Below are 18,543 nucleotides of genomic sequence, written 5' to 3'. Positions count from 1 at the left end.
CACTCTGGTTCAGGAGCCTGAGGGTTGTAGGGTAATAACTGTTCCTGTGCCTGGGGGTGTGGGACCCAAGGCTCCTGTACCTCCTTCCCAATGGCAGCAGCGAGATGAGAGCTTGGCCGAGATGGTGGGGGTCCTTGATGATGGATGCTGCCTCCACGTAAATGTCCTCGATGGTGGGGAGTGCTTTTCCTGTGATGCACTGAGTTGTATCCACTATATTCTTTAGTGGGTTGTCATTGAGGAACCTTGCGTTATGGGTTTTCAGAGCGGAATGAAAATTATTTCCAGGCATGCCCTTGAAACCCAGGATGGATGTGTTTCCTTTTGAAGGCCCTGGCTCGAGCCACTGTGAGCTGTGGCTTCTTGTTACAGGGCACACCTCAATATTGTTCAGCTTGGCTGCTTCCTGGTGCTGAGCTCTGCTTTCTAGTGTTAATCACTGAGGGCTGGTGTATTGATTTATTTAATTAATCTTTCATACTTTGACTGCGGTGACATGGAAAGAGAACAGACTGCTGACTTGAATTGGCACAGCCCTAGTGAAGGAGTGTATGGCATCGGCAGGGTCAGTTCTCTCCCAAACACTGGAACCGGTATTGTAGAGTCACAGGGCACGGAAACAGGACTTTCGGCCCATCTAGTCCATGCCAAACTATTCATCTGCCTAGTCCCATTAACCTGCACCCGGACCGTTAGGGTTAGTAAGTTGTGGGCATGCTAAGTTGGTACTGGAAGAGTGGTGACACTTGTGGGCTGCCCCCAGCACAATCCTCGAACTATGTTGGTCGTTGACGCAAATGATGCATTTCACTGTATTGTTTCTGTGTTTTGATGCACTTTTTAATAGATAAATAAAGCTAATCTAAGCTGTGCTGCTGCCACTCTAACAACATATTTTCATGACGTACAGTCCTGTGCAAAAATCTTAGGCACATTTATATACCTAAGGTGCCTAAGACATTTGCACAGAACTGTAGTAGTTTTGTGTATTGCACTGTACTACTGCAAAAAAAAAAACAAATTTCATGACATATGTGAGTGATGATAATCCTTTTTTCTCAGACAGGATCTTAAGACCATAAGATATAGGAGCAGAATTAGGCCATTTTGCCCATCGAGTCTGCTCCGCCATTTCATCATGGCTGATCCTATTTTCCTCTCAGCCCCAATCTCCTGCATTCTCACTCTATCCCTTCATGCCCTGACTAATTATCAACCTCTGCCTTAATATACATAAAGACTTGACCTTCATGGTTGCCTGTGGCAAAGAATTCCACAGATTTACCACTCTCTGGCTAAAGAAATTCCACCTCATCTCTGTTCTAAAAGGACGCCCCTCTATTCTGAGGCTGTGTCCTATTGTCTAAGACACTCCCACCATTGGAAACATCCTCTCTGCATCCACTCTAACAAGGCCTATCACCATTCGCTAGGTTTCAATAGGTCATCCCACATTCTTCTGAATTCTAGTGAATACAGGCCCAGAGTCATCTAACGCTCTTCACGTGATAAGTGATTCGATTCCGGAATCATTTTCGTGAAGCCTCACCAGTTTCAGCACATCCTTTCTAAGATGAGAGGCCCAAACCTGCTCACAGTACTCGACATGAGGCTTCAGCAGTGCTTTATAATGTTTTATGGATCTCTATTGTGGAGTGAGAATGGGAAGGGGGGCAGGGAGAGGGGAATCATGGGTAAGAAGAGGGGAGGGAGAGGGAAGCTCCAGTGAGACATTCTGTAATGATCAATAAACCAATTGTTTGGAATCAAATGTCCTTACCTAGTGTCTCAGGGCTGGGTGTGTCTGCACCCATACCACCCCTGCTCCCACCCCTGGCACTCCTTCTCTGCCACCTGTCCCACACCCCTCCCATGGTGCTCCACCCTCACCATTCCCAACATCCTTTGCTCCAGATTTACAAACTCACTCTCTGCTCCACGTTGACAAATACAGTACTGTGCAAAAGTGTGTGTATGGATGTGGTGTTTACATATTAAGTATATATTTACATACTAAACATTGACTTATTCAACTTGTACATGCTTAAGAGTTCTACACAGTACTGTAAATAGACTATAGAACCTATTGACTCACTTTCAAAGACTTTTCATCTCATGCTCTTGATATTTTTTGTTTATTATTATTTTTCTTTTTGTATTTGCGCATCCTGTTGTCTTTTGCACGCTGGTTGTTTGATTGTCTTTGTTGTGTGTGTCTTTTCATTGATTCCATTGTGTTTCTTTGTATCTACTGTGAACGCCAACAAAAATGAATCTCGGGGTTGTATATGGTGACATAAATGTACTTTGATCTTTGAACTGTGAACTTTGAAGCTATATAACGAAGGTAAGGTACAGAGCAGCTATGAACTAATTAATAGTAGGGACTCGTCCAAGGGCCTCTCTTGTTCTCACATTGCAGGTCAGGCAACAATGGAGATTGACACAATGGATGCACCCGATGAGAACCACTTCTCCTTTTGATCCAGCATCTTCCCAGGACTAACAAAGAAATGTTGGTTGCTGGGAGTTTCTGGGATACATGTTACTTGCGATTCAAGAATAGTTATCAAACCATAAAGTGAAATGCGTACACACACCTAATGCATTACTCACAAAATGCAGGAGGAACTCGGCAGGTCAGGCAGTATCTATGGAAATAAAGAACAAAAACAAAGAGCAATACAGCACAGTACAGGCCCTTCGGCCCACAATGCTGTGCCGACCCTTAAACCCTGCCTCCCATATAACCCTCCGCCTTAAATTCCTCCATATGTCGACTTTTCAGTCGACTTTTCGGGCCGAGACCCCATCTTCAGTACTGAAAAGGAAACTGTGCTGCTGAGCAACCCACTGATTTAACCCTGGCCTAATCACAGGACAGTTTATGATGACCAATTAATTACTAAGCGGTATAGCTTTGGACTGTGGGAGGAAACCGGAGCAGATGGAGAAAACACACATGCACGTGGGAAGAACATACAGTCTTTCTTACAGGGGATGCCAGAACTGAACTCCAATGCCCCAGGCTGTAATGGTGTTGAAGTAGACCTCTTTGACTTGATTACATCTATTGGCATGTTTATAGCCAAGAGCTGTCTGCCAGCTTCTGAGATACCTTCATTATTTCCCAGAGTGAGCTTTCATGCTTACAGCACCAAAATGTTTTAACTTTGCAGTAAATATTCCCATTACAAGACAATCTTTTGGGTGGATGGAGCTCGTCAGCCTGGGAAGGCGTCCATCTAAGGGAGGGAAAACTCTGATTTCAGACCTCCGCTACCTTGCGGCCATACCCACTCATGGGAAAGGCTTCGGGAGTAAATCCTGAGGACAAATCCGGAGCTGGAGTCCCTAAGGCAGTCCGACGTTGCCTTCAACCTCACTCTGGCAACTCCTGTGACGACACCGGTGCCAAGCTGTATCAGCCCTTGCCCTTCCCTTGGACAACATCAGTGGCGTGGAGACGGGAGACTTGCTGCGTGGGAAACAGCCGGTCTTCCATACAACCCTGCGCAGGCCTGCATCCTGGAGAAGACTTTCCAGGTGCAGATCCATGGTCTGGCGAGACTAATGGATGCCACACATACATACAAGACAATTTAACAAATTTGCTGACAGCATTCAACACTGACCTCCAAGAGGACCACATGCTTGCTGTGGTTTGGAGGCTTGCATGCCTCAATGACCCAGAGAGATAGAAACATAGAAAATAGGTGCAGGAGTAGGCCATTCGGCCCTTCGAGCCTGCACCACCATTCAGTATGATCATAGCTGATCATCCAACTCAAAACCCTGTGCCTGCATTTTTCTCCATACCCCCTGATCCCTTTAGCCACAAGGGCCATATCTAACTTCCTCTTAAATATAGCCAATGAATCGGCCTCAACTGTTTCCTGTGGCAGAGAATTCCACAGATTCACCACTCTGTGTGAAGAAGTTTTTCCTCATCTTGGTCCTAGAAGGCTTCCCCTTTATCCTTAAACTGTGACCCCTCGTTCTGGACTTGCCCAACATCGGAAACAATCTTCCTGCATCTAGCCTGTCCAATCCCTTTAGAATTTTATACGTTTCAATAAGATCCCCCCTCAATCTTCTAAATTCCAGTGAGTAAAGCCCTGACTCCAGATATGCTGGAGTCGGGGCTTTGTGCTTTTGCCCTTGATAGGGTCGCCCATGCCAAATAGGTCAAAGGGTAGAGGCCAGACTATGAGTGGTCCACCAGTCCTTCAGGTTTAGGGGTTCAGCTCGGAGGTTAACAACCCCTGACTGGTCAAACAAAGCTTTTATGGAAACAGCAATGAAGAATGCTTCTACATCTGAGTGGCGAAGAGTAGACAGAGATGGAGAACCTTCATTGCTGCCCCAAACGTCAGCGGCATGATGGACAGAAAGTATTCGACTCTGCAGCCTTGATAAGGAACAACTGGCCTATGGGAAATAGCTTTGCTTGCTGGTTGGCGCTGAACATCCAGTTAATAAAAGCCTTGATTTTAAAATTCCCACAGTTGTCTTGAAATCCCTGTGAATGTTCCCCCTTGGATCAGTAAGAGGAGGGCAGACAGAGGTTGGGTTCAGATTGGGTAGTTGAGAAAGACTTTTCTAAATGGGGAGAAGATCCAAAAATCTGAGGTGCAAAGGGGCTTGGGAGTCCTTGTACAGGATTTCCGAAAGGCTAACTTGCAGGTTGAGCCGATGGTAAGGAAGACAAATGCAATGTTGGGATTCATTCCAAGAGGACCAGAATACAAAAGCAAGGATGTAATGCTGAAGCTTTATAAGGCATTGGTTAGTCTGCACTTGAAGTATTGTGAGCAGTTTTGGGCCCCTTACCTAAGAAAAGATGTGCCAGCATTGGAGAGGGTCCAGAGGAGGTTCACAAGAATGATCCCAGAGATGAAAGGGTTAACAAAGGAGGAGTTTTTGATAGTTCTGGACCTGTACTTGCTGGAGTTTAGAAGAATGGGGGGGTGGGGGGGGAAGAATCTCAGTTAAACCTATCAAATACTGAAAGGCCTAGATGGAGTGGATGTGCAGTGTATGTTTTCTTTCGTGGGTGAGTCTAGGACCAGAGGACACAGCCTCAGAATTGAGGAATGTCCATTTGGAATGGAGATAAGGAAAAATTTATTTAGCCAGAGGCTGGTGAATCTGTGGAATTCATTGCCACACACAGCTGCTAAGGGGCACGTCATTGTGTATATGAAAGCAGAGGTTGACCGGTTCTTGATTAATCAGGACGTCAAAGGTTCCGGGGAATAGGCAGGAGAATGGGGTTGAGAGGGATAATAGAGTCGATGGGCTGAATAGCCTCATTCTGCTCATGTCTTATGGTCTAATTCAGAATAAAGTATAAAAGCTACTGAGAAAGTGCAATGCAGGCAAACGGAAAAGAGAAAAACAATAGCAAAGTATATTGTGAGGCCAGGAGTCCATGTTATTGTGCAAGGTCTGTTCAGATGTCAGATAACAATGGGACAGAAGCTGCCCTTGTTGGAGCAGGCTCTCAGGCTTTTGTATCTTCTGCCCAGTGACGGGAGGGAGAAGAGAGAATGCCTGGGGTCTGTTGGCTCTTTGATTACGCTGACTGCTTTACTGAGGCAGCAAGAAGTACAGACAGAATTGAGGGAAATCTAGTTTCTGTGAGGTGCCGAACTGAGTCCACAAATCTCATGTTGAAGTTTATTGTCATCTGACTCTACGTGTATACAATCAAATGAAACAATATTCCTCTGGGCCACAGCACACCCACACAACATACTGTGTATCACACATAGCATATAAACCAAGTTATTACAATATAAGTAAGTTACTAAAATAATTCAAAATGCATATAGTGCGCAGTACAGGGAAATGGTGAACAGCTCGCTGTCTTGGTGATGAGCCTCGGTGGTGGCAGGATATTCGATAGTCTCATAGTCTGAGGGGAGAAGCTGGTACCCGGTCTGGCAGTCTGAGTCCTGATGCTCCTCTACCTCCTTCCTGATGGTAGTGGGTCAAAGAGATTGTGGGATAGTGGTACAAAGCTTCAGGCCCTTCATCTGGAATGCTCCCGGTAAATGTTACAGAGAAGGGTGTGGGAGACCTTAGAGATCTTCTTGGCAGTTTTTATTATCCTCCGTAGGGTCTTGTAGTCTGCTGCATTGCCGCTTCCATACAGTGATGCATCCAGACAGGACAGTCTCTTTTTATTGTTTGTAATTTTTTTTAATTGAAGTTCATCATGAAACAAACATTTCCATAAGATGTATTTCAGACATTGTACATATATATCATATAATCATATATGTCCCAAATCTCCACATAATATTTATCTGAGGTATACACCTATAGAAAAGAGCAGAAAGAAAAAAACAAGCAAAAGGTAAAAACTATGTACAAGTAGGGAGTGATTTTTTTTTACAACAGTTTCATTGATTTGTGAGAATAAAATCAGGCCTATGAGGCATTATGTAGTTAAACCATTTTTCTCCATTATGAATCAAATTGCTCCAGCTTATGATTAACAGATGCTGTTCTCTATTTTGTAAATGTCCATTGTAATTTCTATCCATGCATTTAAAGTTGGGTTCTCCTGTGATAACCATTTCCTAGTAATAGTCTTTTTACCAGCCACCAACAGTATATTCAGTAAATATTTATCTCTTTTCAACCATTCTTGAGGTATATATCCAAAATATGTGGTCTTGCTCTCCAAGGGTATTTCACATTTAAAGATGTCTTGTAGGGCATTGTGTATCCCCCTCCAATAGTCTTTGATAACAGGGCAGTCCCAAAAAATATGATAATGATTTGCATTTTGATTTCCACAGTTTCTCCAGCAAACAGGGAGGTTACTAACATAATGAGATTTCTGAGAGTGTGTAATAAAATATCTTATCAAGTTTTTCCATCCAAACTCCCTCCATTTCTGTGAACTGGTACACTTCCATTGATAACTCCATATTATTGTCCATTCTTCCTCAGATATAATTATCCCTCCTTCCTTCTCCCATTTTGTTTTAATGTATGAAGTCGAATGTGTTTTAAGATTTGACAAACCCTTATACATGCTTGAAATTATTCTACTACCATTATCTGAATTATATGCTTTTCTAAATAGCTTTATCAAGCATGTACTTGTCTTGGTTACATTTTTAAGCGTCCTATTAACATACTGTTGCATCTGTAAATACTGATAAAAATCTTGTTTTTCTAATAAGTGTTTCTCTTTAAGTATTTCAAAACTGAAGTGTTCCTTCTTTCATTATGTTGCAAAGAACTGTTATTCCTTTAGCTGTCCAGTCCTTAAATCTAGCATCCAGTTTATTTGGTGTAAAATCAGAGTCATATTTAAGAATTTAAGAATTGCGATATCTCCCTCTAGATTATATTCTTTTATAGTAGTTCTCCATATTTTAAGAGTCAATTTCACCCATGGGTTATCAATAGTATTTGTGTACCTTAGTAGGTTGTTATCGGCCAAAATTGCTTGTATGGGGATGGGAAGTACCCGCTCCTCAATGTTTTTCCATTGAGCGTCATATGATGGGTTGCACCAACATATCACAGATCTCAACTGTGCTGCAGAATAATAATCTCTAAGACAAGGTAGGCCCAATCCTCCCTTTTCCTTTGCTAATTGCAAAATTTTGAGACGAACTCTAGGCCTTTTACCTTGCCAGATATACCTTGATAAAATCTTGTTCCATTCATTGAATTGATTTTGATTAATCTCTATTGGTAGGGTCTGAAAGAGATATAACAGTCTGGAAAGTATATTCATTTTAATAGACTCAATCCTTGAACTGAGACTAAAAAAAGGAATCCGGTTCCATCTTGCCATATCTTCCTTAATTTTTTTATTTAAAGGCTGATAATTACATTCTGATAATTTTGCCAAATCTTTTGGCATAATGATGCCCAAATATTTGAAAGACTCTGTGTGCCATGCCCAGGGGTATCGACTTTCAACTTCTCTTGGTGGGCTATAGTAATATGAAAGTAATTGGGTTTTATCTATGTTGATCTTGTATCCTGATAATTGACCATATTGTTCAAAGGATTGCATCAATTTAGGTAAAGAGTATGTTGGTTGCCCTAGATAGATCAAAATGTCATCCGCGTAACAAGCCAATTTATGCTCTGTACCATTGATAGTAATTCCCCTGATATCTTCATTTTGTCTGATGTATTGAGCTAATGGTTCCAGATATAATGCGAAGACTAGCGGTGACCATGCACAACCCTGTCAGACAAGACAGTCTCAATGTTGCTCCTCTAGAAAGTTGTTAGAATGGAGATGGGGAGCCTTACACACCTCAATCTCCTCAGAAAGTGTAGACGCTGCTGTGCTGCCTTGACTAGTGAGGCGTGTTGTGGATCGACGTGGGATCGTATGTTATGTGCACATCGAGGAACTTTATGCTCTTCGCTGTCTCCATGACAGAGCCATTGATGTGCAATGGAGAATGGTTGACCTGTGCCTTCTGAAGTCCACAGTCATCTCTTTTGTCTTGTCAACGTTGAGACTCAGGTTGTCGTTCTTGCACCACTTGACAAGCCTGTCTACTAGGGGTTCCCAACCTAAGGGTCCACAGACCCCTTGGTTAACCGTAAGGCTCTATGACATTAAAAAAAAATGGTTGGGAACCCCTGCTCTCTACTTCCCCTCCGTATGCTGACTCATTGTTGCCAATGAGACCAAACTCTGAGTTCATCAGTGAACTCTCTGCATTCTCTTATGGTCGCAGGCAGAGCAATTGCCTTACCAAGCCATAACTCATCTAGACAGATGATATCTATGGTGCATCGATAAGAGATGAAGTAAATTTATTATTGTTGTTTGCTTTCACAGCAACACACCCAAAGATGTGCTGGGGGCAGCCATAGTGTTGCCATATATTCTTGTGTCAATGTATCAACCCCACCATACTTGGCAGAACAACATGGAACACAACAAAACAGAACATACCACGTGGTAAAGCAACGACAATAAGCAAATCTGCGTTCCTCCCTCCCACCCAACCATGCACATACACAATTCTCTAACCCCAGGGCCCAGTCTTTGGCCTCCAGTGGACCCGTGGATTCACGGTCATTGCTGATTTGACTTTCCAAGCAGACCCACGGACTCGAGCTTCTGGACTTCCGTTTGACCTCAGGCTTTGATCTCTGGGGGTGTCCCAGGACTTGCTGATGACAAGGAATGAGGACCTGAACTACGGACCTCGAATTCTCTCTTATCTACAAGTGAAATGACTTTACTCCACCCAGTAAATAACTTGGTTGTTCTTTTCCAAAAACTGAGCATATTCAATGAGACCTCCAAAGGTTAATGGCTTTGATCTCTGTTCAATGAATATTCCCAATTGGGTGTTCTGCTACTAACTCATCATTTCATCAATAATTGTGAATCACAGAGCCACAGGAAATTACTTTGTCATAGCTTCAGACCATTAACAAAATCTAATTAATTATCCTGAATTATTCCACCCGAATCTCTACAACAAATTAACATTTTCTCTCATAAATTTCCATAATCCTCGAGGTATCAAATCAGTGAGGATTAGCTGAGACTATTTCAGACTCCCCTCAAGGAAATGAATCTCAAATGGCAGCTTTTGGGTTTGACTCTAAAATCCAAAAAGTGGAAATTAGTGTGTTTTTTCTTTGCCTTTCTCTATCACAGACTGTTTTATTCCAACTTAGAGACTGTACCCTGAGCCATTTGCACTGACCATTTCCCTCCATAGATGCTGTTTGTCGTGCTGAGTTCCTCCAGAGCAGGGGTTCCCAACCTGGGGTCCATGGACCTCTCAGGTAATGGTAGAGGTCCATGGCATAAATAAGGTTGGAAATCTTGCTCTGGCATCTTTATAATTCCAGCAGAGGAAGAATGCTGCTGACCGGCACATTTCAGGGTGCTGGAATATGTGCTGAGGGATGCACTGAAGCTTGGGGCAGCCACCGTAAAGGCTCGGTGAGGCAGGACAAAGGTGTAGGGCTGTTCTCCTACTGGAGAGAGGGGAGGTCTCGGTGGGGCGAGGAAGCCTCTCAATTATTGTGCTCGCTTACTTACTTGGGCTCTGAGCTCCCAGATGAGCGTGGGCCATCGATGACCTCCTGTCTCCATCGTCCCCTAAAGTCATTGGTATGGTTGGAGTTTATCGATCCATTGCATCCACTGTACACCTTCACCAAGGCCCTATTGGCCAGCCTTATGAATGGGACATAGGGAGCAACCGTCATGTTCAGACTTTGGGAGGCCTCAGTGAGTGAGGCCTCCATTGGTCAGAGTTGACCATGAATATTGCGTTCTAGCGGTCTAGGTACGCAAGCCTGGGCAGTATGATATGAAGAGCAAGCTGTTGCCCAGGTAGCAAGCTCCCCCTCTCCACCCAGCTGGTGAACCCAAAGGAACGGCAGAGACCGATACAGTTTGGTACCAGCAGCATCACAGGAGCTGTCAGTCAGCATTGAACTCAATGTAGGACTGCCTTAGGGACTACAGCTCTGCATTTTCCCCTCGGAGTTTACTGCCGAAGCCTTCCCTATGAGTGGGCATAGCTGCAAGGCAGTGGAGTTTTGAGATCGGAGTTTTCCTTTTCCTAGAGGAGCTGTCAATCAAGGCTGTCGAGCCCCATCTGCCCAGAGCGACTGGTTTTAAGGCACCAATAGCCTGGCTTTGCCCCTTCTCCTGTCAGTAGAAACGGTTCCGCCAGGTTTAGCAGCTAAGTCACACATGAAGCTGGACTTGGTTGTCAGAATCTATTTGAGACACACACCACTGGGAGCATTTAATAGAGTTCTTCCCTACTACCACCCCCGGCTATAACACATTAGCACGTTGATAAATTCCACTTGAGACACAGATCAGGACAGATCTGTTTTCTCACTGAACCTTCTGGTTGACTCTATGTTCAAGAAGCTATCCTTCAATGCTATAACAAAAGGGGTGTCTGGAATCTGTACCCCGAGCCTTTTGGAATAGACAACAGTATTTCGTATTTCAGAATCAGAGTCAGGTTTACTATCACTGACATACATTGTGAAGTGTGTTGCTTTGCAGCAGCAGTACAGTGTCATGCAAGAAAAAAACAGTATAAATGAAAAGCAAGTAGTGCAGAAGGAGAGCAAGAAGTGAGGTAGTGTTTATGGTCCATTCAGAGGGGAAGAAGCTACGTCTATACCGTCGAGTCGTCATCACTATGTGTCGTGTCGTATGACGTGGGCAATCATCGTCTCACGACCATGATTGTACTTGGCAAATTTTTCTACAGAACTGGTTTCCCATTGCTGCCCTCTGGGCAGTGTCTTTACAAGATGGGTGACCCCAACCATTATCAATACTCTTCAGAGATTGTCATCCTGGTGTCAGTGGTCACATAACCAGGACTTGCTGAGATCCTCCTGCATTTTGTGTGTGTTGCTCCGGATTTCCAGCATCTGCAGAATCTCTTGTGTTTATAACTATTAGGTTAATTGATCTCGTGGGTGTAATTGGAAGGCATGGGCTCGCTGGGACAGAAGGACCTGTTACCGTGCTGTATCTGTAAATAAAATAAATAACCATAAATACAATGAGGGGAGACTACGAGTAGTTCTAGTCTCACCCAGTTTGAGAGAGAAAATTCCTGCTTCATTTTACCCTATATGGTCGTCGTCATCATCATCATGTGCCGTGTCGTATGATATGGGTGATCATGGTCTCATGACCATGATCGTTCTTGGTAAACTTTTCTACAGAAGTGGTTTGCCATTATCCTCTGGGCAGTGCCTTTGCAAGACGGGTGACCCCAGTCATTATCAATACCCTTCAGAGATTGTCTGCCTGGTGTCAGTGGTCACATAACCGGGATTTGTGATGTGCACCGGCTGCTCATACGACTGTCCACCACCTACTCCCATGATTTCACGTGACCTTGATCAGGGGGTTAAGCAGGTGCTACGACTTGCCCAAGGGTGACCTGCAGTCTAGTGGAGGGAAGGAGCGCCTTACACCTTCCTTGCTATAGACGTATCTCCATCCCATCACCCAATATATACAATTTATAATTTTGTATACTTTTACAAGATCTTCCCTCATTCTCCTGCGCTCCAGTGAATAAAGTCCAAAACTATCAGCCTTCACTGTAACTCTGTTCTCTGCTTTTAAAAGAATCTATTTTTCCCCTTGTCCTATTGATGTGTTCTCTGTCAGCCCCTTGAACTGTGTGTGTGTGTTGAAGGATGAGGAGCTTTTAACGCGTGAGAGGGCAGGATGTGGCACTGAAATCCATCGAGTAAACAGGCGCAAGGCAGCTGACTGCAATGTGATACCCTGCTCTGAAGAGCAGCAGTCCAAGTGACAGCAGTCAGCAGATGATTCAGCCAACACAGGACCACGGGAGACAGTTATCAATGTTCCTGCATTACTACACAATATGCACTCAGTAGCCGCTCTATTAGGTATACCTGCTCATCAGTACAATTATCTAATCAGCCAATTATGTGGCAGCATAAAAGCATGCGGGCATGGTTACGAGGTTCAGTTGTTGTTCTGACCAAACATCAAAATGGTGAAGAAATGTGATCTAAGTGACTTTGACCGTGGAATGATTGTCGGTGTAAGACAGGATGGTTTGAGTATCTCAGTAACTTGATCCCCTGGAATTTTCACACATAATAGTCTCTAGAGTTTACAGAGAAAGGTGTGAAAAACAAAAAAAAACATACAGTGAGCAGCAGTTCTGTGGGCAAAAATACCTTGTTAATGAGAAATGTCATAGAAACATAGAAAATAGGTGCAGTAGTAGGCCATTCGGCCCTTTGAGCCTGCACCGCCATTCAGTATGATCATCCAACTCAGAACCCTGTACCTGCTTTCTTTCTATACCCCCTGATCCCTTTAGCCACAAGGGCCATATCTAACTTCCTCTTAAATATAGCCAATGAACCGGCCTCAGCTGTGTTCTGTGGCAGAGAATTCCACAGATTCATCACTCTCTGTGTGAAGAAGTTTTTCCTCATCTCGGTCCTAAAAGGCTTCCCCTTTATCCTTAAGCTGTGACCCTTCGTTCTGGACTTCCCCAACATCGGGAACAATCTTCCTGCATCTAGCCTGTCCAATCCCTTTAGAATTTTATACGTTTCAATAAGATCCCACCCTCAATCTTCTAAATTCCAGTGAGTATAAGCCTAGTCGATCAAGTCTTTCTTCATATGAAAGTCCTGCCATCCCAGGAATCAATCTGGTGAGCCTTCTCTGTACTCCTTCTATGGCAAGAATGTCTTTCCTCAGATTAGGGGACCAAAACTGCACACAATATTCTAGGTGCGGTCTCACCAAGGCCTTGTACAACTGCAGTAGAGCCTCCCTACTCCTGTACTCAAATCCTTTTGCTATGAATGCCAACATACCAGTTGCCTTTTTCACCGCCTGCTGTACCTGCATGCCCACCTTCAATGACTGGTGTACAATGACACCCAGGTCTCATTGCATCTCCCCTTTTCCTAATCGGCCACTGTTCAGATAATAATCTGTTTTCCCGTTCTTGCAACCAAAATGGATAACCTCACATTTATCCACATTAAATTGCATCTGCCATGAATTTGCCCACTCACCTAACCTATCCAAGTCACCCTGCATCCTCTTAGCATCCTCCTCACAGCTAACACCGCCGCCCAGCTTCGTGTCATCCGCAAACTTGGAGATGCTGCATTTAATTCCCTCGTCTAAATCATTAATATATATTGTAAACAACTGGGGTCCCAGCACTGAGCCTTGTGGTCCCCCACTAGTCACTGCCTGCCATTCTGAAAAGGTCCCGTTTACTCCCACTCTTTGCTTCCTGTCTGCCAACCAATTCTCTATCCACATCAATACCATACACCCAATACCATGTGCTTTAAGTTTGCACACTAATCTCCTGTGTGGGACCTTGTCAAAAGCCTTTTGAAAATCTAAATATACCACATCCAGTGGCTCTCCCCATCCACTCTACTAGTTACATCTTCAAAAAATTCTATAAGATTCGTCAGACATGATTTTCCTTTCACAAATCCATGCTGACTTTGTCCGATGATTTCACCTCTTTTCAAATGTGCTGTTATCACATCTTTGATAACCGACTCTAGCATTTTCCCCACCACCGATGTCAGACTAACCGGTCTATAGTTCCCCGGTTTCTCTCTCCCTCCTTTTTTAAAATGTGGGGTTACATTAGCCACCTTCCAATCCTCAGGAACTAATCCAGAATCTAAAGAGTTTTGAAAAATTATTACTAATGCATCCACTATTTCTTGGGCTACTTCCTTAAGCACTCTGGGATGCAGACCATTTGGCCCTGAGGATTTATCTGCCTTTAATCCCTTCAATTTACCTAACTCCACTTCCCTACTAACATGTATTTCCCTCAGTTCCTCCATCTCACTAGACTCTCAGTCCCTTACTATTTCCGGAAGATTATTTATGTCCTCCTTAGTGGAGACAGAACCAAAGTAGTTATTCAATTGGTCTGCCATGTCTTTGTTCCTTATGATCAATTCACCTGTTTCTGACTGTAAAGGACTGACATTTGTCTTGACCAATCTTTTTCTTTTCACGTATCTATAAAAGCTTTTACAGTCAGTTTTTATGTTCCCTGCCAGCTTTCTCTCATAATCTTTTTTTCCCTTTCCTAATTAAGCCCTTTGTCCTCCTCTGCTGGTCTCTGAATTTCTCCCAGTCCTCAGGTGTGCCACTTTTTTTTTGCTAATTTATATGTTTCTTCTTTGGACTTGATACTATCCCTAATTTCCCTTGTCAGCCACGGGTACACTACCTTCCCTGGTTTATTCTTTTGCCAAACTGGGATGAACAATTGTTGTAGTTCATCCATGCGATCTTTAAATGCTTGCCATCGCATATCCACCGTCAACCCTTTAAGTATCATTTGCCAGTCTATCTTAGCTAATTCATGTCTCATACCTTCAAAGTTACCTTTCTTTAAGTTCAGAACCTTTGTTTCTGAATTAACTATGTCACTCTCCATCTTAATGAAGAATTCCACCATATTATGGTCACTCTTACCCAAGGGGCCTCGCACGACAAGATTGCTAACTAACCCTTCCTCATTGCTCAATACCCAATCTAGAATGGCCTGCTCTCTAGTTGGTTCCTCGACGTGTTGGTTCAGAAAACCATCCCGCATACATTCCAAGAAATCCTCTTCCTCAGCACCCTTACCAATTTGGTTCACCCAATCTATATGTAGATTGAAGTCACCCATTATAACTACTGTTCCTTCATTGCACACATTTCTAATTTCCTGTTTAATGCCATCCCCAACCTCACTACTACTGTTAGGTGGCCTGTACACAACTCCCACCAGCGTTTTCTGCCCCTTAGTGTTATGCAGCTCAACCCATATCGATTCCACATCCTCCAGGCTAATGTCCTTCCTTTCTATTGCGTTAATCCCCTCTCTAACCAGCAAAGCTACCCCACCTCCTTTTCTTTCCTGTCTATCCCTCCTGAATATTGAATATCCCTGGATGTTGAGCTCCCATCCTTGGTCACCCTGGATCCATGTCTCTGTGATCCCAGCTATATCATATTCATTAATAACTATCTGCACATTCAATTCATCCACCTTGTTACGAATACTCCTCGCATTGAAACACAAAGCCTTCAGGCTTGTTTTTACAACACTCTTAGCCCTTATACAGTTATGTTGAAAAGTGGCTCTTTTTGCTTTTTACCCTGGATTTGCCTGCCTGCCACTTTTACTTTTCACCTTACTATTTTTTGCTTCTACCCTCATTTTACACCCCTCTGTCTCTCTGCACTTGTTCCCATCCCCCTGCCACATTAGTTTAAAGCCTCCTGAACAGCAGTAGCAAACGCTCCCCCTAGGACATTGGTTCCAGTCCAGCCTAGGTGCAGACCATCCTGTTTATACCGGTCCCACCTCCCCCAGAACTGGTTCCAATGCCCCAGAAATTTGAATCCCTCCCCCTTGCACCATTTTTCAAGCCATGTATTCACCTGAAATATCCTCCAATTTCTACTCTGACTAGCACATGACACTGGTAGTAATCCAGAGATTATTACCTTTGTGGTCCTACTTTTTAGTTTATCTCCTAACTCCCTAAATTCACCTTGTAGGACCTCATCCCATTTTTTACCTATATCGTTGGTACCTATGTGTACCACGACCACTGGCTGTTCACCCTCCCACTCCAGAATGTCCTGCAGCTGCTCAGAGACATCCTTGACCCTTGCACCAGGGAGGCAACATACCATCCTGGAGTCTCGTTTGCGGCCGCAGAAACGCCTATCTATTCCCCTTACAATCGAATCCCCTATCACTATAGCTCTCCCACTCCTTTTCCTTCCCTCCTGTGCCGCAGAGCCACCCATGGTGCAATGAACTCGGCTGCTGCTGCCTTCCCCTGATGAGACATCTCCCCAACAGTATCCAAAACAGTACATCTGTTTAGGAGGGAGATGACCTCAGGGGACTCCTGCACTACCTGCCTACTGCTAAGCTGTCTAGTGGCCACCCCTTCCCTTTCTGCCTGTGTAGCCTTTACCTGCGGTGTGGCCAACTCACTGAACGTGCTATTCACGACTTCCTCAGCATCGCAGATGCTCCAGTATGAATCCAATCGCAGCTCCAGATGTCAGAGGAGATTGTCTAGACTGGTTCAAGGTGACAGTAGATCAAGTAACCACACACGTTACAACAGAGGTGTGCATAAGAGCGTCTCTGAGTGCACAACACGTTGGACCTTGAAGTGGATGGGCTTCGGCAGCGGAAGACCACGCTGGGTTCCACTCCTGTACCTAACAAAGTGGTCACTGAGTGTATGAGGAGTGCTTGACGTCTCCAGGCCTGCGCTCATTGGAGTCCAGAAGGATGAGGGGTGATCTCATTGAAACCGACCGTATACTGAAAGCTCTGGACAGAGTGAAAGTGAGGAGAATGTTTCCATCAGTTCAGAATCAAGGGCACAACCTCAGAATAGGGGGATGTCCATTTAGAACAGAGATGAGAATGAATTTCTTTAGCCAGATGGTGGTGAATCCGTGGAATTCATTGCCTCAGACAGCTGTGGAGGCCAAGTCACTGAGTATATTGAAAGCAAAAGTTGATAGGTTCTTAATTAATAAGGACATCAAAGGTTATGGAGAGAAGGCACAAGAATGAGGTTGAGAGGGGAAAAATATCAGTCATGGTCGCATGGCGGAGCTGATTTGAAGGGCTGAATGGACTCATTCAGCTCCTGTGATTTGTGATCTAATGGAAGCAGCCCTTCAGCCCATCGAGTCTGTGCTGACTATTAAGCATCCACTCACACTAATCTATATTTGCCCCATATTCCCACCCCCCCACAGCAGATTCTAACAATTTGCTAGCACTAAGGTGATATTAGCCTATCATTCTGCACGTCTTTGGGATGTGGGAACTCCCAGTGGGGTGAATCCTGCTGGTCACAGGATGAACGTGCAAACTCCACGCTGCCAGTGCCCGAGGTCAGCTTCGAACCTGGGTCTCTGGGACTGTGAGGCAGCGACTCTATCTGCTGTGCTATTGTGTCATCTAATATTATTTGGCTTGGAAAGATAACAGACTTGACGGCAATTTTCAAAAGGGAATTGGAAATACACTTCCCGTTGAGATTAGATTAGCTTTATTTGTCACATGTATGGTGAAACATCCAGCGAAGTGTCTACGACCATCACAGTCCGAGGGTTGTGCGGGGGGCGAGGGGCAGCCCGCGCGCCACGGAAAAGTATTTCGCTCACAACTTTACTAACCCTAACCCGTACATCTTTCGAATGTGGGAGCAAACCAGGGCACCCAGAGGAAAACCTATACTGTCTTGGGTTGAACACAGTAACTCCTTACAGACAATAGCAGGAATTGAACTCCGATCGCTGGTGTTGTAAAGCGTTGCGCTAACCATAAAGTTACCAGGCTGCCCTGCAGGTCAGTAGGATGAGAGTGTGCTGGTCAATGGTGATGGGGTGCATTTTGGGTGAGGACATATAGCAAGTAACTTTAGCAACTAACTTTCGCCTCTAATCTGAATATGGCCTGTAGATTCAGTTTAACATGCATCTCTGGACAATGGACCCAAGAGCTGTGAAAACAGCAGCTGGCTGAAGGACCAGACAATGTGTGGGTGTGGAGGGGGGGGTGGGGTGAGAGTTCTGTGTGGTTCAAAGAAGGCCTTGTACATAAATACGTTGTAAATATAGCATTGTGCTTTGGTTGTTGGCATATAAAATGTCATGTCATATTGGATCGAACAGACCTCTGCTTAAAGGGTCTCAATTTGACTGTTGTGTCTCATCTACCAGTACTCCTCTCCAGTGGCTTTGTTTAAAGGACAACTAATAGGATGAGCGCTATTTAAAAAGTTAGCACACAGACCAAGAACCAAATGTCAGTCACAGGATCCTCTGATTTCAACCTGAGACAATGTCTGTCAATTTATATTTCACTGTCCAGAAACACATTCCAAAGCAATAAAAACTTTATTTTTAAACCCACAGCTGTCAAAGTCAGGGTCATTAACGTGTGAAACATTTCT

General features: G+C 44.2%; 1 protein-coding gene across 2 annotated transcripts in view; it reads left to right on the top strand.

Annotated features, from left to right (window-relative positions):
- h6pd (hexose-6-phosphate dehydrogenase (glucose 1-dehydrogenase)) overlaps positions 1-18,543 on the top strand; it is a 58,200-nt gene that overhangs the window by 30,003 nt on the left and 9,654 nt on the right. The window lies entirely within an intron of this gene.

This window comes from Hemitrygon akajei, chromosome 29 (assembly GCF_048418815.1).
Source record: "Hemitrygon akajei chromosome 29, sHemAka1.3, whole genome shotgun sequence".
In the NCBI taxonomy this organism is placed as follows: domain Eukaryota; kingdom Metazoa; phylum Chordata; class Chondrichthyes; order Myliobatiformes; family Dasyatidae; genus Hemitrygon; species Hemitrygon akajei.
The sequence above is the reverse complement of the archived record's forward strand: the minus strand, read 5'-3'. Positions and strand labels throughout refer to the sequence as shown.